A 21,104-nucleotide genomic window follows, 5' to 3' on the forward strand; every position below is an offset into this window, starting at 1 on the left:
AATGTGGAAAATCACTGCAAGCAAAAAAAATGGAAGTGAAGCTATAAGTATGTATAAAAGGCATGTGAAGTGCTCCTTCTCTGTAAAAGCAAGGTTTGCAGGTATGCAAACAGTAAAGTGCTTTAAGCATGCATGTGACAGAAACATGGAGGCACTACATAAATACATAACCAGGACTGAAGGTTACATTCTGCTAAGGATGGATACTCTGGCAGGCCAGTACAGAGGCTTCATATTATGAGCTATTAGCGAAGTTCACTCTCCATGCATACACTGTGCAGATCTGAATTGATTACTAAACCTGAACAAGCATCCAGTGAATGTTATTTTATTTATTTATTTATTTTTTTATTTTTAATGTCAGATAATGTATGGTCACCTTGATCAAGATCAAGCAAAGTATTTTCTTTTTTTATCCTGAAAGATTCTCTTGCCATATTTCTAAAAGGGGCTGATGTCAAAATGCATAGAGAGATGCACGTACTATACAACATAGTTTTATATACAATGTAGCACTTAAATCTAGCCTTTCTATCATTATGGTCTGTACAATTCCGTTCTACTGTATGACCAAAACCTAGCTTCAGCTAGTACGGACAACATGCAAACTGTAACCATATGGGTTGTGACTGTAGGCTAATATACCTGCTTTTTTTTTATTTTTTGTTTTGTCAAAGGACATAATCCTTTTGGATAAGGAGAACAGTTTCAAATAGTGAGACACAAAAACATAAAAAGAAGGAAATTTTTCTTTTGTTTGTTTTGATATCTGTGAGTTTGCTTGGTTTATTTTTCTACAGTACTTTCCAACATTATGAATGTTTGCATTAATGTCGAAATCTGTAGATATTATCTTTTTTGGACAGCACCTTTTAAATAAAGGATGTCCTGTTAATGAAAACCAGCCATTAGATATGATGAAATTATATAGTTTGCAGCTGAACATCAACATCCCTACAAAATTTACTATTTCAGAACCAATGTAAGTTTTCTTCCACAACCCATCTTCTAGATTTGGGTTGATTTCTAGTCACTAATACCTCTTTTCAGTTAGTTGCCTGATAAGCTACATTTGCGAACCTTTCTAAGTTCAAAACTTATCTATGTCAACTCCAACATGTTGGAGAGGTAACTGGAGAACAACTTTCATAGGAATATGGTGATGGGGAATCTACATGTCTTAGGTACACAGGTAGTTACTAGGCATGCAGAAAACAATTTGTAAATACTCTGTGGCTTTAATCCTATGTGCTGCCAGATTTAGAACAAAGTTTTATATGCAGAGAAGGTGCTGAATGATGCAGATTTCATGCTAATGCCAATTAAATAAATGGCAACAACAACAATAGTGTACAGGGAGGGGTACACAATATAATGGAAGCTTACACCTTTAGAAGTACACGTATTTTTGTGCTTTATATTGTTTTTCTCCCTGCCTGACAGACTTACGGATTTCCTGTTGAAGCACATTTTACAGACATCCAACCACTTCATTGTATTGTCATACTGTAGTCAAAAACTCCTTGTAACACATGAAACAACTGTCATGGATAAGAAAAGCCCTTTCTTGAATACGTCTGATAGTACCCTTTTTCACTGCAGCTGGAACGTCATTTGCTGCTGATGCAACTAGATGATGTAAAATGTAAGGCAAGATAGGAAGTGGTAAACTGAAAAGGTCATAGTAGGTCACAGAATGTCTAGTCATTTCCCACTGCAAGAAAACTTCCACAAGATATTATTTCTCATATGGTTCCTACGTCACTAGAGACATTTTTTTAAATCATATGAGCTGTGTTATTGTAGGCATATATTTTACTTTATCAGTCTCTCTGAAATTTAGTAAAGATAATTAAATTCTGCTTCTTCTAAAGAAAAGCATAGAACAGCAAACTATTTTGGATTTACATTGAGATTAAATTATACAAGTGATATGGAAGGCTAAAAATGAGCCTCTGTTCAGTGGGTACAAGTTACAATTACCTGGTTAAAAAAAAAACCCTTAGAAGAAGAAATGTTTGAAGCAACTTTAGCAGGAAACAAAGGGAGAGGTTTTGTAGGTAGAGGGATCTACTTAAAAAAGACCAGAATATTCCCCACTCTAATTCTAGCTAAAAGTAAGGATATCCTTGAATATTTGGGGTACACCATGGGAAGCACATTAGTGACCCCACTTGAAACACAGCAATATGAACATAATGTTGCACAAACTCTGGTACAGATTCCAAGTAGATAACTAAGTTATTAACAGTGAATATTTGAAAAATAATTTAAGAAATGTGCAGGACTGGAAAGTTGCCATATGAAAACATGAGTAATATAATTACTTGTATAAAATTGTTATGATATTTCTCTTGTATGTTAAAACAATAAACCTGTTTTGAAAAAAAAAACCATGAGTAATAAGAGTTCAGAAAAATCTAACTTAATAAATAAAGCCTTATGCACAAGACATGATATAACAAAGGAGCATGGAGGGGCTACAAGGGTAAGGAATGCATTTATCATTATTAATTATAATAATAATAATAAAGGTGGGATCATGTGTTTAAAGAGGAATGATGAGTGTAAGGGAGTGAACAGCACTGAATAAAACTGCTCAGTGTTCACAGCAGAAGAAAATGGAAAAAAGTACATAGTGTGAATAAGTAATTCACTGGAAGAATTAACATAACGCGCTCTTACAATAGAAGAAAGTACATGTTCATATGAAGGCAGTCAGAGTTCTAAATCAAGATGATACATGCCCAAGGTCACCACTGCGGCTCACAGGGATGCCAGATGTACCTCCCTAAGTTGTAGATCATTTTAGGTGGCCAGTTCATTTGCTGCAATTCTGCAGGCAAGATTGGCAGCTGTATTCCTACTTTTCAAGAATATTAGTAAAGCAAACTAGATGCAACCAATGTAAAACATAAGTTTTTCTGACTGTTAAAGGCCACATGGACAGCTGTTTTCACATTATTTTCCACAAATGCTTCTGCTAGTCATAGTTTGCTAACATGTCACTATGTTATCCTCGCCCCTCATTAGGGTGGCCTTTTACTTGTCCTGTGCATTACTGAAGCCTGTCATGTTCTGAATATCAAGCTGTTAGGTGTTCTGTCCATTCACTACCATTTCTGTAAAATCATGCTTGCTTATATATTTCTTGAGAAACCCACTCTACATCAGATTCTATTATCTTGTTCGGACGAATCCCTCTTTTATAAGATTATACCCATTTGGAGTCTATACATTCCCTGAGACATGTAAACATTTTTATAATGAGTCATTTTTCTCTCATTCTATCTAAAGTGCTACTGATGCAGACCTTGCATCATAGTTGCTGTTCCTCTGTACTATCCTGTCTATTTCTTATACTGACGGGTCTCTAGAGCAACAGATATTACTCTAAATTGGGTCTTACCAACAATGTAAAAAGAAAACAAAGGTAATCGAGAAAGCTTGAGTCAGGTATGATATTCCTCCTGTGACCCAGAGGGTGGCAGGACTAACAATAAACAAAGTACAAAAGATCAGTCCAGATAAAATCACTTTAGTAGATCTAGGATGACCCAGAGGGTGGCAGGACTAACAATAAACAAAGTACAAAAGATCAGTCCAGATAAAATCACTTTAGTAGATCTAGGATGACCCAGAGGGTGGCAGGACTAACAATAAACAAAGTACAAAAGATCAGTCCAGATAAAATCACTTTAGTAGATCTAGGAGACTCGCTCTTTGTTGATCTCCCTGTGAGAGGAATAAGGACCCCTTATAGGTTCATAAGTGAGCACTTGGCTAGTTGCCCTTGCAGGCCATTTTACGCCTAGCCAATTTCCCTTTTTGTCCTTGAAGTAATCTGCCCTATTTGGTTATAGATTGGCCTTGTCCATTCCATAGTTCATAATTGTTTATTACCCCAATGAGAATAACTGGGATTGTACCATAGATAATATGAGGGAACCCATGAATGGGATAAAGCATTTAAGACCTGCATCTGTCCACTAGTAGTACAAGGGGCAATCCTGGAGTAAATTTTCTGTTTCCCATCCATAGATCTCAGCTGAGTGTGAAAGTGGACAGGGGTGAACTTTGATTTATGTAGATGGGAAGTCTGTTCCACAGCAGAAGTATCATCTGCAAATATACTTGTCCCTCCAAACCATTCTGTTGATGTAGCAGAAGTTGTTTAGATCCATAGACCAACTATTTTTGATGCCCTTTGACCCCGATGTGCAGTAGATCCATCATTAATGGGTCTGAGGATGCCTTGTATGCCAGACACAGGTCATGTCTTAACAGTCTGTAGAATACTGAGTGTAGTGATAAGAGCTCTGAGTTGGTCTGTACAATACTGAGTATAGTGACAGGGTTCTGAGTCGGTCTGTAGAATACTGAGTATAGTGACAGGGCTCTGAGTCGGTCTGTAAAATACTGAGTATAGTAACAGGGCTCTGAGTTGGTCTGTAGAATACTGAGTATAGTGACAGGGCTCGGAGTCGGTCCATTTAGGACATGTTGTTTAGGACTTCTATCCTTTTAGTAGGGTATCTCTGTGGTTGTTTCAGTTGCTGCATGTGTGTCTGGATAGATACATACCAAATGGGACATTATATTCAATGACTGGCTTACTGAGGGCTGAGTAAAACGGGACAATGACATCACAAGATCTAGACATAATCCCTTTGTTTATAAACTGTGTACTATAGAAGGATTTTCTTGCAGCAATAGACACATGTTGTTTAAAAGGTAGGTCAATGCCCATATAAGTTACCAAATCCTGAACAACTGGGTCAACTCTTAGGGCCATATTGTCAATGTGGTAGTTCCCTAGGTTAATAGTTCCCTGGGTTAATTGACTTCTCAAAAGATACAATAATGCATGTTTTGGCATTTATTTTCAAACCATGATTTTGACTCCAGTTACTTATTTTAGATAAGTTTCCTGCAGGATGGCTAAGTTATTGGGGATTCGATGAATGTTCCTAGTTTGCAGTCATCGGCAAATTCAATCAGCCAGAGCCCCTTAGTATTGTTGTTTACTTCAGAAATGTAGATGCCAAACAGGAGAGGTCCCAGCACAAAACCCTGGAGGACTCCACTGGTGACTGGGCTCTATGTGGAGGTAACTTTCCCTATTTTGATTATCTGCATCCTATCTTTAAGCCAGTTGATAATCCAATGGGTGACATAGGGGTTTATTCCCAGTTAATTTAGCTTTTCTTCTATGCCTGCATGTGAAATTGTGTCAAAAGCTTTGGCCAGGTCAAGGTATGTGGTGTGTACCATTTTGCCTTCATCCACTGATTTGGTGACCTTTTAAAAAAAAACATAACCAGGCCTTGATTAATCCAAACTGAGACAGGTCCAGTGTTTGGAGTTTCTCTAAGCCCAGAGTGATTGATTGATTCCATGGTTTTGCATATGAGACTGGTCAGTCTTATGGTTCTGTGGAAGGTCCTGGGCATGGGAATGACTGCAATTTTTCCCCATTCACTTGGCACAAAACCAGAATGGAGGCTGAGATTGAACAGTGTTGTTAGGGGCGTGGTCAAATCATACTTCATGCTATTTAGCATGCATCCAGGGATACTGTTAAAACCCACTGATGCAGTATTTTAGTACTTGGTCTTGTGTGATAGCTGAAGGTGAGCCAGTTTCAGGAATATCTTGAGGGACAGAGCTAATTTTATTGGCCAGAAGGTTAGCTATATCTTCAGCCTCATTGTAGGTAACATTATTCACAATCGTCTCAGCACATTGATGCATTGTGCCTTTGAGATTATGAAGATTACTAAAAATGCCTTGTGATTGTCGTTGTTTTTCTCTAAGATCACTGTGTTTGCACCTTGTGCCATAGAGAAAGTTTAAATGATCAGTTAACTGGATACAAACTCTGCATCAGAAGTCTTTTTTTTTTCTCTAAAATCACTGTACTTTCACCTTGCCCTACAGAGAAACTTTAAATTATCAGTAAAAAGGATTTGAAACCTGCATCAGCAGTCCTTTTTCTGTATGGTCACAGCACTTACACTTTGTGCCACACAGAAATCCATCTATAGGTCCAGATCTAAGTACCTACTTGGCTGTATAGGCTACTTAAAACTTCAACAAGGCATCTTTACTCCTCTCACAGGGAGGGCATCAAAGAGAGAGTCTCCTAGATCTGCTAGCTAAAGTGGTTTTATCTGGGCTAATCCTTTGTAATCTAGAGAGCGATTTAATGTGGCAGTTTCTCCTGATACTGCATCTTTTTTAGAATTTCTGATTGAATGTGGGAGTTTCTCCTGATACTGCATCTTTTCTAGAATTTCTGATTGAATGTGACAGTTTCTCCTGATACTGCATCTTTTCTAGAATTTCTGATTGAATGTGACAGTTTCTCCTGATACTGCATCTTTTCTAGAATTTCTGATTTAATGTGGCAGTTTCTCCTGATACTGCATCTTTTCTAGAATTTCTGATTGAATGTGGCAGTTTCTCCTGATACTGCATCTTTTCTAGAATTTCTGATTGAATGTGGCAGTTTCTCCTGATACTGCATCTTTTCTAGAATTTCTGATTGAATGTGGCAGTTTCTCCTGATACTGCATCTTTTCTAGAATTTCTGATTGAATGTGGCAGTTTCTCCTGATACTGCATCTTTTCTAGAATTTCTGATTGAATGTGGCAGTTTCTCCTGATACTGCATCTTTTCTAGAATTTCTGATTTAATGCTGCAGTTTCTCCTGATACTGCATATGTTCTAGTATTTCTGATTTAATGTGGCAGTTTCTCCTGATACTGCATCTTTTCTAGAATTTCTGATTTAATGTGACAGTTTCTCCTGATACTGCATCTTTTCTAGAATTTCTGATTTAATGTGGCAGTTTCTCCTTATACTGCATCTTTTCTAGAATTTCTGCAGTATTTTTGCTGCATTTCATATTGCTTACTTGCACTCCAGCCATCTGGTAAGAATCTTTCCCAGTCTACTTCTCCTTTTACTGTTGACATTACTTCATTCTTTGGGGGGGGGGGGGGCTGGCAGCATGGAGGATTAAGGCTATGAGCTGTTGCTGAGCTGCTTCCTGTAGTCAAGGGTAAAGCGTTTGACTCTTTTCACCTCCATTTGCCTTCTGTGTAACTCTAAGCAAGTCACTTGACCAGGTCTAGTGGACCTACCTTGTAACAAATGTATAAAATAAACCCCTTAAATCTTCCCAAGACACTTTTTCTCTTTTACTGCACCTTCTTCGTATTAATCATTTTACATATATTCATTTTATCAGCAAAAATGGCAAACATTTTCTTCCAGGTCTTTTATAACATTACCTACAATTTTTCTGAAAGGACTGTCATATTACTGACCCCAGTAGCACTCCCAGGTTCCTTCATCTGGCAGAACTCCATTTCCATAATCCAGTGTGTACTATTATCCACCCAATAACCTGCTGTTCGTATTGTCTACACATTGTAACTTATGAAGTCACATTGAGAACCCAGTACAAAACTTTGAATTTTGTCTCAAACCTTCATAATGTCAGATAGTTTCTTAAGTCTGTAAGTCTTGTGCACTGTCAAGAAAAAACTCTTAGATATGTAGACACAAAATTCTATTACTTTCTTATTATGTATCTTGATACCTTAGCCTTTATTCTCTTTAAATTTGTCTTTACAGTTTTGATTAGCATACTACCTACTGTATTAAACACTTGGATGGTGAGGAATGTGTGTGTATGTATGTATATGTATATATATATATATATATATATATATAGAGAGAGAGAGAGAGAGAGAGAGTGAGTCACTTTAGAAAATTGAAAGCCCATAACATTGAAATTCAAAACACTGAGACCAAAATCTTCTAAAATTCAAAACACTGAAAACTCAAAATATTGAATCCCATTAACACTGAAAAACCATAGGAAAGCAACATGTACTATATTCTAGCACAACTACATACAGAAACAAATAAAAAACAAACCAAATTACACTTCTTTGAATATAAGCGGGGGAGGGTGCAGGCCCCCCTGCACCCCATACCCCCTGCTACTTAAATATATCAACTCATAGATCACAATACACTACACTAAGATATGTTATGTTGTAGTATAGCAAGTAAGAAGAGAACATGACTGAGATTACCTATGAAACTCCAGTAAGTATCACAGAGATATGTAGTAATGTGTAATGTTTTAACAGTGAAGTAATGTTTCTAACCGAAGGTTGAGGATAGAGTTTACAATTTAAACAGGCAGTCATGAAGCACAGAATGGTATGTTTGCTGTTTTGTTCTGTCTAGTATGATCTCGGAGTTGATATATTTAAGTAGCAGGGGGTGTGGGGTATATTTGGAGAAGTACCCTAACATAGACTGGGTGCATTATTCTAGCCCTAACACCCTAGCCCAAAGGTTCCTGGAATTCATAAATTCAAATGCAATGGAACAGCTAGTCACCTCTCCCACAAGGGGAGATAATATACTAGACCTGATCATCACAAACATGGGGACAAAGTGCTCCACACCGGAAGTATACCCCTCACTAGTGAGATCTGACCACAAACTAATCACCCTGGATATACATATCCCACCTCCACCCCAACACAAAAGACTACAGTGAAAAACTTCTCAAAAGCCGACTTTACACTTCTTAAGACTAAGATGGTATCCTTTAAGCCCACTGGGCCAGTGGAAACCACATCCCACAATGCTGAATCCTTCACAAATGCTTTCTATGGACATCTCCAAGAATGCATGGATCATGCAATCCCAAATAAAACCAAGACCCTCTCCACCAAGGGCAGGCGTCCTGTCTGGTGGACCCCAGCCATAAACAAATTGTATAACAAAAGAAGGAAGCTACTGCATGACAGAGCAAAATCCCATAAAGAGAAGGCATCTCTGATCAGCACTAGTAGAAAGCTACGTTCTCTCATAAAAACATCCAAGGCCAACTTTGAGAGAAAAGTTGCTATGGCACTAAAGATAACCACAAGGCCTTCTTCTGCTATGTTAGAAACCCGGGCGGAAACCCTCAGATATGCTCAGAGTTAGTTCACAATGACAAAAAATACACTGCACCCACAGATATTGCCAACATTCTGGCAGACAGGTTCAGTGCAAATTTCTCCCCTCTCTCACCCCCAAAAGAAGAAATACTTATCCCAGCTGAATGTAACCTCCCTGTCATCTCAGATGTCCAGGTGAGAACCACCCTCAGCAAAGCTAAAAACACAGCATCAATGGGACCTGACGGTATCCCAGGTTGCGTGCTACATGAACTCCAAGAGGAGCTAAACCCACACATAAAAATGCTATTTAACCTTAGCCTTACTACAGGATATGTACCTGAACACTGGCGTACAGCCACAGTGGTCCCACTCCACAAAGGAGGCACCTCTACAGACCCTGGTAACTACCGCCCCATAAGCTTAACCAGTCTGGTCTGCAAAGCTATGGAAAGAATCATTATGGAACTCATAAACAGAGACACTGGGGACCTACAGACACTTGATCCCACCCAGTTCGGCTTTGTAAAGGGCAGATCCTGCCTTTTGAACCGGGTTGACTTTTTCGAAACAGTCACTAGAGCCATTGACGAGGGCAAAGAAGTCCATACAGCCTACCTGGATTTGGCTAAAGCCTTCGACACAATACCCCACTCAGGAATCATAGACAAGCTCAACAGCTTAAATGTAAATCCATATGTCACAAGATGGGTTGCAAACTGGCTAAAGGATAGAACCCATAAAGTCAAAATCGCTGGAGCCATGTCAGACTCAAAGCCAGTCACAAGTGGTGTCCCACAGGGCTCTATCCTGGGACCCCTCTTGTTCGGCATTTATTTCTCAGATGTGAAAGCAAACATGGGAGGGTTGTGGCTGACAAAGTTCGCAGATGACTGCAAACTAGGCGCCATAGTCAATACACCAGCTGACACATACATCCTACAGAAAGGCCTCACTGAAACGGACAACTGGTGCCAGAGTCATGGCCTTAAACTAAATGCCAAAAAATGTATAGTCATCCCCTTTGGGGAAAAAAAAAGTACCCACAAATTATCACATAGATAGTAACCCACTGAGTACGGAAAAAGTAATCAGAGACCTGGGGACCCAAGTCAATAGTGACCTCTCATTTGACACCCACGTTGCCAAAGTGGTTAGAAAAACGTTCTACCTTGCCCACCTTATCATGAAGGGATTCACATCCAGATCAAAGGAGGTCATTGTACCCCTATACTCCTCCCTTATCAGGCCCATGATTGAGTACAATGCCCCATTTGGTATGTACCTCACCTGGCACTTGCAACAGCTGGAGAGACCCCAAAAGTACCTCACCAAGAGAATCAAGGGTCTCCAACATATGTCATACGCTGCCAGACTAAAGAAACTCCAGCTCTATTCAGTAGTATACTGCCTACTCAGAGGTGATCTGTGCCTGACTTACAAGGCCATGTCCAATCAGGAATTGATGGACATGTTCCACCTCAAAAAATCCAAATCCATCAGAACCACGAGAGCTAAAGATTTAAACCTCAGCACAAATATGAATAGGACATGCTGGAGGGACAGATTCATAACTCAGAGGCTTCCCATATTCTGGAACAGAATCCCAGTTCATGTTAGGCAAAGCCCCTCACTGACTCTCTTCAAGAGAAATCTTGACGAGTGGATGGGAGATCGTAGATTTACCCCGGGGGTCATCTCTGTGTCACTACTAGACAGAGGCACAGTAAACTAATTCTATTATGTAAGGGGGTCTTCACTGTGCCACTACTAGACAGAGGCACAGTATTCTAAATCTATTCTGTACACTTTTGTGCCATTACATGGGGTGGCAAAAGCCATATCACTATGGCTAGGCTTATAAATGCCCCAGGGCAGATAGCCTAGTACTAAACTATGAAACTATGAAACTAAGTGTAACATGTTTTGTTTGTATTTCTGCCTGTATGTAGTTGTGCTGGCATGTATTAAATGTTGGTTTCCTATGTTTTTTCAATGTTATGGGATCCAATGTTTTGACTTTTAAAGATTTTGGTCTCAATGTTTTGAATTTCAGTGTTATGGGCTTTCGATGTTCTAAAGTGAATATATATATATATATATATATATATATATATATATATATATATATATAAGTATCAAAGCCCCTTATTTCCTTCATTATGTGGCAACTTCTGTTGGGTGTGTGTTTTTTTTTCTCCCTGTGAAAATATTTAGTCTGCGTATTAATGCATTAATGATCCTGTAATGTCTGTTCAGTGATTTCAGGAAAACAAATGTTCCACTTTAGTCAAAGATCCATTTCCATTGTTTGAAGTGATTCACTACAGGACTGAGTACAGAGCATTGCTAAAATACCATGATACATGTCACAAATAAGCTATGCATGGTAGGGACACATTTAAATAGGAATAAACCAAACCAGACAGCTATGCAATATTAGGAGAAAAAGTGTCAAGTTTTGCAAGGGTACAACGTCCTGCTTAATTCATTAATTAATATTTTGTTGAGTGTGTGGACTTTGTGACTTGCTACACTGTAGGACAGAAAAGAAATATTGTTAAAGACCTTGGAATCTGTGCTAATAATTTTCTCTCTTTTTCTCATCATGTAATGACATAAATCAAAATGTCCTTCTACTTAGTGTAGCTAATTGCCAAAGGAATATCATCCATCCACTTATATTCAGCTTTGATTAGGCTAATTATTGAACAGAGTGTCCCCTTTTGGATGTACCTTACTAGACATATCATACAACTAGTAAAAAAGCAGAGGTTCCTACCTAAAAAGATAATTGGCTTAACATTCCTAAGATACCAGAATGGACTGGAAGCGCTGTCCCTTTATTCAGTAACTTATAGACTTCAGAGTGGAGATGGGTGACTTGCTTTCCATGCCATTAGGGACCCTATGATCCTGGATCTCTTGTTCTCAACAAATCAGATAGTCCTACAAATACCAGACCCATGGATATAAATTTCCATCAGCAAATAAAATATTGTGGAGATATAAATTCATTACACAGCACCCTTCAAACTTCTGGAATAGTGTCCTGAAGTAAATCAAACAGCATGATGCATTACCTTCCTTTCCATAACCTGCCTTAGGCAGGGGTCAACTAGGCGGCTGCCTGGGGTGCTGCTCTAGCATGGGCACTTTACCAGTAATCTGGATAGTGTAGAAAAGTTGTGCGGGGGGGGGGGGTGTGGAGCTCTTTTGCTTGGGCACCAGTTGACCAAAGGCCAGCCCTGGAAATCTGGAAATTACCTAAGCTGGATGACTGGAAGAGTATCTTCCTTCAAAGAGGAAGTGGATGATTGGATGGTTATTCACAAATTTTGCCATGGCTTGACTGGCCTAACCATTTATGAAAAAGGAAGTAGTTGAAGCATGAAGTAAGGCATAAATGGTCACAAGACTCAGTTTGCATTTCTCATGATTCCTATGATTATTCTGTTGATAAATATATTACATTTGGGCCATATGAGTATGGTTATTTTTAAGCAGAAGTAATAGATCAGGTGGACAGGGCTGGTTGGGTGCAGAAATCAGTACCTATAGACCTGGCATGGGATGCAATTGCAATGCCTGAATTACCAATTATATTATGAAGACAGTCTGGTGTTTGTAAGGCACAGGCACATAGCTCCTAATGTTACATTCCATTTTAAGCAAGGAGTAAGCTTCATTATAAGAAGGGTAGCTTTAGATGAGTCATAATATATTACATATTCATTTAGGACTGAAACTGTTTCATAAACACACAGTCACTGCACAGCAAGCTAAGACATAAAAGCCCTGACAAGATGGAAGCAAGACACTTAAGAGAGTCATAGGAATTCACACCAGTGTTAATAAATGTTATTTTTTGCAGGATCAAAACAAGGGAAGGTGGCAGAGTGGATGTGTGTCAGTTTGTTAATCTATTGGCCAAGGAAAGGAGCATGGAAAACAGCTGTTGCCTTGCATATGAAATACAGAGAGAACTGTGTGGTATTCCATTCATGATAGATGCAAATAATAACACTGAGGAAGAGAAAACAAAAGAAGAGAGACCTGGCAGACATGGACTACATTCAGAGGACAACTGAGGTTGGTACTCAAAATCTAGAGGCAACTTGACCAGAAAACTAGGGGCAAATGTAGTACTTTTTTTTCTTTTTTTTTTCATTGTTTAAGAAATATTTTTATTAATTTAATACATTTGCAATATATACACAGAAAGGAAGAAATTCAACATCACATACTGTTATACAATGTCAGCAATATACTGAATCATCAAGGTAATCTTATACAATTTACACATTAAGAGTCTTGGTATTTTGGTGGCATCATTTCAAGGCAATCCCAACCACTAAAAGCCTTAGTATGATTTATATATCTTATTCTGATCACTTCTTTTTCAGTTTTGCTGTTAAATTTAAAAATTCTTTGAGCGTAGGAACTAAGTTCGATTTCCAATTTTTTTGTAATAACTTTTCTAGCATCTGCCAAAAGGCTGCAAATATATATTTTTTGTTTGTCTTTTACAGATATAGGAAGTGGAACATTCACTAGTATTATTGATCTAGTTAAAGAATAATTATCAGACCATAATCCCTTAAAAAACATACTCATCGCTTCCCAATACGCATTTAATTTTTCACAATCCATAAACATGTATCCAATCAGCTTTTACATCTTTACTACATCTGCAACAAAATGAATAATTAATTTTACTAAACTTGAGATTTAAGGAGTAACCAATAATCAATATTTATATTTCCACATAAAAAACTTTCCAATATAAATTTGAAGAAGATTGACTCACTGATTTACATAATAAAGTATTATGTTTGCCATCTACCAAGTCACTCATTCAACTATCTAAAAAGTTCCAGAAATTAGCATCAAAATTATTATTCATAATTAATTTATATAACTTGGACACGTTTCCTTTGTAGGTCAATTTGCTTTCGATGATAGCACACATATATTCTTATAATGGTGGAATAGTGTTCTGTTCCTCTTCACTCGTATTATTTACAAATTCATTTAATTTCTTACTGATGGATAATATTAACAGGTTAACAGATTCATCCAAATTATAATCTTGCATTAAATATTCTGGAGACTTAGCTTTTCCTTTTTCAAAGCAAAGCAATCTGACTATAATACTATGCCATTCCTATCTAGTTATTTCTTTTTAACATTGTTCTGAGTTTCCTTAAATCTAAAGCTGTGTGTGCAATGGTAAAGCAGAAAAAAAATCCATTTTGATATTAATGGAGTTTTAAAAACATATTTCTTAACTGTTTTAGGAATTGATTTCATATATGCAGAGTGTAAAGATTGAAATGAACTTCCTTCTAAGGTATATTTTATTAACCAGATGAAAGGATTATTACATATTTCTAATTTATCATATTTGATAAAATTATACAAATTTAGTATAATCTGCTTCTGAAGAGTTTTCCATTGACTAGTGTAAGTTGAGTCTATCCAGAGTATAATAGAGTTAAAATCTGCAGCCACAGAATAAGATTCTACATATTGGAAGGTAATGCCCCACCATACTCACATAATTATATGTGATTTCTATAAGAAATTATTTGCTTTTAGCATACAATAAGAATTAAAGAATAAAGCTAACATTTTTCCATTTTCTTTAAAAGTTTTTTTTTTGTCAGGTATTAAAGCTACTGAATCTCTGTGTATATATATATATATATATATATATATATATATATATATATATATATATATAATCTTGGATAATATAATCATTTTAATAAATACTAGTCCATCTTCAAATGTACAAAAAAATAATTCCATTTTGCTAAATTTTATTCCAAATTATTTAGTTCTTTTCCTTCCTAAATATATTCATATTTATCTTTAAACTTACTATCTAATAATAACTGATTTAGCATTACATTTTCAGTGTTATTAATAAAATTCAGCAGCAATACTTCTTCAAACTTTTCAATTTCCTCATCTGTTTCTTCATCTGAATAATTTAAATCTCCTATATTTTGTAACATATCATATGCAAAAAGCTGTATTTTAGATTAACAATCCTTGTTAACTGCTTTTTATACTATTAGCTAAGGGTTTAATAAGTAATGAAAATAGAGGGGAGAAGGGACACTATTGCTTTGTGCCTCTGTTTAAAGTAAATCCTATAAAAAAGTAAGATCCATTTTTAACATATGCTTTGGAGTCTTTATACAGTTTTTTATTATTTTAATAAATTGCTCTGGAAATGCAAACACTTCTAAAGAGTTCCAATCTACAGAATCAAAAGTTCTTTTGATATCTAAGTTAAATTAGGGCTGATTTCTTGTTCATCATTTTGCTAAATCTAAGATAGTTATTATCCTTTTATATTATCATACTTTAAATCTTTTGACTATAAATCCTGTTTGTTTTTTTTTAATTAATATACCTACTATATTTCTTAATCTGGCAGTAAAGATGGAAGCAAATATTTTACAGTCTACACTTAATAATGAAACAGGTCTATATGAGGAAACTAACTTATTATCCTTTTCTTGTTTAAGTATAGGTGAGATTACAGAAAATTTCCATTAGGGAGAAATTATTTTCTTACTCTGAATTATCCTGAAAATTTCACTCAGTAATTCTAAAATATTTAATGGAAGTAGACTATATAATTCCATACTTAACTTATTCCCTCCAGTACAGCTCTTTTGAGTGTACTTTTAACTCTTGGTGGGTGTGGCTTGAGCCTTTAAAATTGAAGTTATCAATTTACAGTTCAAACAAATATTCATATCTCTGAAACCGTAAGTGTTACTAAAAAACTGTAAATGGTAAATTATTCAGGATAACATAATCTTTACATTAATTGCATTCACCCAGTTTCTTGCTTTAAAGTGGATTTTAGAAGCCAAAATAAAAGCAGTAAATATTAATTTTGTAATTTATAAACAGCTTATGATATCTCAGTAACCATTCAAGTAAGACGCACACTATTAGCAAGATTTTCTTCACAGAGCTGTGAGCTTTCATTTGAGGCTATGCAGTTCTGTCTGAAATATTTAGAGAAATATGAAAATTATTACAATACAAATGAACATTATACAAATAATATTTAATATATCTTTAGTTCCATTAGACAGAGGCCAAAAATCAATATGACTGTTTATCATCATGTATGCTTTAAAATGAAACCTTCTGATACTGTGCACGTAGCATGGATTTGGAATTATTAATGCAAATATGAACAAGCAATTTTTGACACCTAGAGGCGTCAATAGGAGGTAACTGCAGAAACGCCTGAAGTCGCACTCAGTTGTAGCGAGTTTAACTATCTAACCCTGGAGTTTTACCATGTTTCCTTTTTTTAAAACTTCTTTAACTTCTATTAGGGTAATAGGCTTATTCAACAGAGGTATTTGTTGGTCATTAAGTTTATTAGTAACATTTTTCATTAAATACTTGTCAATTTTGTAATCATTGGTATTTTTAAAAAATATTAAGCATTTCCTCCATGTCTGAAGTGAGTTTATTAGTGTGAGGATTTTGGATATTAATGATTTGTTACTTTATTGTTAATATCTTACTTCTATTAGCTAATCTATATAGATTTTTTTGAAGTTATCAGATAACTGTGCAATTTTATTTTTTTCTGACTCTATCAATGTTATATGTGTTAAAACTGTTTGATAGCTTGTCATTATTTTTAATGTCTTCACTATTATCTAATTTCTTTGTTTCTTGTTCAATCCTCACTTTATGTATTTATTCTTGTATTCCTAACAACTCTTTATCCCACTCTTTCATTTTATTACTGTCCATCTTCCCATTCTATCTTTAATATGCCCTTTTAAGGAGTCCCATTATAAGACTTTAATAACCTGATTATTATCATTCAAAGATAAAAAAAAATCTCAATTTGCTCCTTAAGGTACCTCTTAAATTATTTTAATTTCATCATATATACTGGATTCTCTAAATAATCTGAAATTACCTTATATCCCTTAATATATTAATATTTAGTGCATTATGATCAGATAAAGGGTAAATAATAATTTTAATATAATTCACTTTATTAAGTAAATTTAAGAGACATAATCCTATCAATTCTAGTTTGTATCCTATGCACATACGAATAACGAGTGAAGAACCAATGACTTATCTTCTGCTTTTACTATTAAAACAACTTAATTATTATTACTAATCTAACTATGTAGTGCTTTAGCTGATGCCAGAATTGTAACTTTCTTCTGTTCACTTGTTTCATCTATACTATACTTTTAAAATCCCTGCTAAAATTAAACTACTCTTCCAATGACTTTGCAGTAAGTTTAAGTGGTCTTTGGCACTCTTACACGTATTCCAGAGATCCAGTAAAAATTTGCTAGTGTACATAGATTGCTATTATATTTAATTACTACAAATGCATACACATTCTTTTGGGATCATTAATGGATTCCATAACCTTAGGCATTACAGCAGATTTTCTCAAAACTATAGCAGTTCCTCTTCTCTTTTTGTTAAAAGAAGTAGATGATAACATTTTGTAGCCTACGTTGTTTAAATATTGTAAACATCTATCAAGTGAGTCTATGGAATATAATGTATTTTCTATTTAATTTTAGATATCTCATTAATAATTTGTTGCCATTGTTTAATCCATTTACATTGATAGATAATTAATTAATTTATTTATTTAATTTACTGACATTTGATTACCAGGAAAGTTTGACTGAGCAGAAGCCCATTTTCAGAGGAAGCTTGAAGAGAAAAACTCCAAATTATTACAAAACATTTTAAGAACAATAATTTTACAATCTTCAAAAATAAAACATAAGCATCTGCAGTTTAAATACTTATGACAAATTAGACATAATATAAAACATTGGCTATGAATCAACACAAGGTATATGACAATCGAATATTCAGAGAAATTTTAGACAGTTTGTAGAGAAATTAAAAGTAAGTTAGTTTAATACAAGTAGGAATTGCAAAATTAAGTGAGGGAAAAGAAGGATTATGATATATTTAGAGAGAAAGTCAGGGAAAAGAATTAGATAGCATCAAGGAAGTAAATGAAGAAGAGAGGGTAATGAGGTATAAGGAATGAAAAGGTAAATGTTCACATTTAGGGATATAGAGTATCCTGGTTTTGAACAAGAACACAGCCAGACTGTAGCAAGGAAGTCTTTCAGAGTGTTTTTGAAAGATGGGGGGATGGTGTAGATCTGATGGATACAGGTAAGGTGTTCTAGACCTTAGCAACATTGTATGAGTACAGACAGGAGAGACATAGTGGCAAGTGTAGTTTTAGTTGCATCTGTGAGATGGTTTTTGGCTCTGTAAAGCATCCATAGTTTTTAATGAGTTTTTCTTATGCAATTTTGTATATGCATGTCAAATATAAGATTATCATCCTCTATCACCCCTAATAATTTGCTTTGAGAAGTGACTTTAATGGTTGTATTATTATGAGGGAGGACTTCAAATTTTATTTTTTCACAAGAGACGGATTTAGGAGAGAAAGTAATAGTTTGGTCTTTTTTGAGTTGGGCATGGGTTGTGAGTTATGAAGTCATGTTTCAGTGGCTGTTAAAGCTTGCTGAGTAATTTGTTGGAGGTGTACCAATTTGTCAGATATGCAAATGTTAGTGGAATAATCTGCATATGGCAGTCAGTTAGCCTGTTAGTGGATGTAGTGGTGTTGCTGAAAAATGTTAAAGATGAGGGGACCAAGGATAGAGCCTTGTGGCACATTATTGATGACTGGGGCTGCCATTTTACTGACTGATACCTATTGGGCAGGTAGCTTTTAAACCACAAAAACACAAGTCTTTTTTAAGACTATTTTGCTGTTTTTTGCTTGTTGTTTTTGCTTTTAAACCAGAGAATGGTGGGCTGAGAGCGACCTAGTGAGGACATTTGAAGCAGAAGCTTGCTGTGACAAACTGTGTCAAAGGCTTTAGATAAGTCTAGAAATAAGGAAAAGACTAGTTTTCCATTATCTCTAGCTTTAATGACAGTATCTACATATGTTAGAAATGCAGTATGAGTACTATGGGAAGGATGGAAGCCATGTTGTATAGGGGATAGGAGCTCTTGCATGAGATAGTCTAGTAATTGTTTATGAATACATTTTTCAAGTATTTTGGTGAAGGGAGATAAGATTGCTATACGTCTAAAGTTATTAATGCCTACTGAACTTCCTCCATTGTGCAGAAGATAATGTGTGACTTTTTCCAGAGAGACAGAATGTGGAATTCCTGGATTGGCTGCTATTTTTAGGTACTCACTTGGAAGGTCATCAGTTGAAGAAGAACATGGTTTAAGTTTAGAATAGTTTTATATAGGATGTGGGCACAGGTTTGAAGGTGAAAGTGGATGTGGTCATATGTGGCTACTGGGAAGGGTTGGGATTAGATGTTGAGAAGTCTTTGGTTAGAGATGCTGTACTATCTATAAAATAATAGTTAAACTGTATTGCAGTTTTGAGTGGTGAATTATCGGGAGAGGAGTTTGCGTTGAATTTTTGGCTGGGATTTAAGATTTCTTTAAAGTATGTCCAAAATTGTATAGGGTTGTGTTTAGTATTATTCTTAAAGTTATTATAGTATAGCTTTTTTATCTTTAATAATTTGATTTTCAATACAATTGAGAAGCATTCTGAAGTTTTCAAGATATTGGGGTGTGTCATATTTTTGCCATTCCTTCCATGCTTTTTTTCTATTCTGCATTAGCATTCTACACTTTTTGGATAGCCAAATTGCATTGTTTTCAGTCTCTTCCTTCTAGGATGTGCGAGACTATTTAAGATATTTAGAAATGTTGTACTGAATTCAATTACATCATTGTCTAAAGAGAGGAGTTTTAGGAAGTTCCAGTTAATAGATGACAGTATAGCCATGAACATTTCTGGGTTAAAGTTGGAAAGGTTACATTTTGCTTTAAAAATATGTTGTTTAAAATTATGTGTGGGATGTCTACTCATATAGACTGGGAGATGATCACTGAGAGTCTGACATTGTAATGAAACCTGCAACATTTCATGTGTTTTGAAACTCAGAAGTTACCGTAGATGACATTTTATTATTTATTACTTTTTATTCTTAATTTTTATTATAAGTCTTGGAGATGCATATTTTCATGACTATTTTGTCCTAATATTTAATAAATATTTATTTTTTTAGGCTAGTGTTGGCAATAAGCTATAGAGTAGGGTTTTATGTTTAAATTGGTGTTTCCGCTTTTATGGGCTGTCTTTTATGCATGACGTCATTTTACTGTTGATATATATGCTGATTCAAACTGTTTTGGCGCGTTTTCTTATTCTGAAGAAGCTGCTATATTTTAATGGCGAAAACGCATTTGTTTTAAACAATTAAAGTTGCGTTAAATCTATGTGCTTTGTGCCTTTCTTGGTCCGTGGCTCAAGGTTACCAGATTTTCTTCTGTTGGATTTGTTTTGTGCATTTCACTTTGTTCGTGGTTTGATGGCTTCTGGTAGTCCTGTTGGTCCCGGACCTCCCGCTCCAACTAACGACATCCGTTTGAATGGCACTGACAACGCTGGTAATGAAAGTTTTGACATTCCTTTGATTCTGCAAACGCTAACTCAGCGTTTGGATGCTCTCAACACTCGTTTGGATAGATTTGAACGCATCGACAACCCTTGCGGCACCAATTCCATTTTGGACTCTTCTAATATGCATCGTTTCCCTAGTGGTTTCTCGCAGTCAATTCCACCTGGCCAGCCTCTTGTGCATACTACTTCAACTGCTTTTGGTTCGTTAAGTAGAGACAATGTGAGAACATCGTCTACCCTTCCCGGTTCCTCTTCTGGTAATCAGAACAGGGTTACAGACGATAATACTAGCCCACTTGATGGGCTTGGGCTTAATCAATGGATTACTAATTTGGATTTATTTCACTTTCCACATCGTGGTCATGAAGGGAATATAGGCGGCGATCCTTTAGATTCCCAAGGTGTGTCAACTTTATTAACTAATAAGTTAAAATTATTTGATAATAAACTATTGAAAATAAAAAAATTTCAATTAGAAGTCGCATATTTGCAGCAATGTATTAATGAGAATATTATTCCAAAAGGGTTAAGGAATAATTTTTCTCCTACTGCCTTGTTAACAGAA

At 35.7% G+C, this 21,104-nt stretch overlaps 1 long non-coding RNA gene across 1 annotated transcript in view; it reads left to right on the plus strand.

The window, feature by feature from the left end:
• Positions 1–21,104, plus strand: part of LOC122810881 — a 65,540-nt gene that overhangs the window by 37,564 nt on the left and 6,872 nt on the right. Inside the window, exon 3 of the long non-coding RNA XR_006366140.1 lies at positions 12,851–13,068. This is a non-coding gene — a long non-coding RNA (uncharacterized LOC122810881). The remainder of the gene's footprint in view (positions 1–12,850; positions 13,069–21,104) is intronic.

The sequence above is a fragment of the Protopterus annectens genome, chromosome 9.part0 (assembly GCF_019279795.1).
Source record: "Protopterus annectens isolate FY-2018-M chromosome 9.part0, PAN1.0, whole genome shotgun sequence".
NCBI classification, from domain to species: Eukaryota; Metazoa; Chordata; order Ceratodontiformes; family Protopteridae; genus Protopterus; species Protopterus annectens.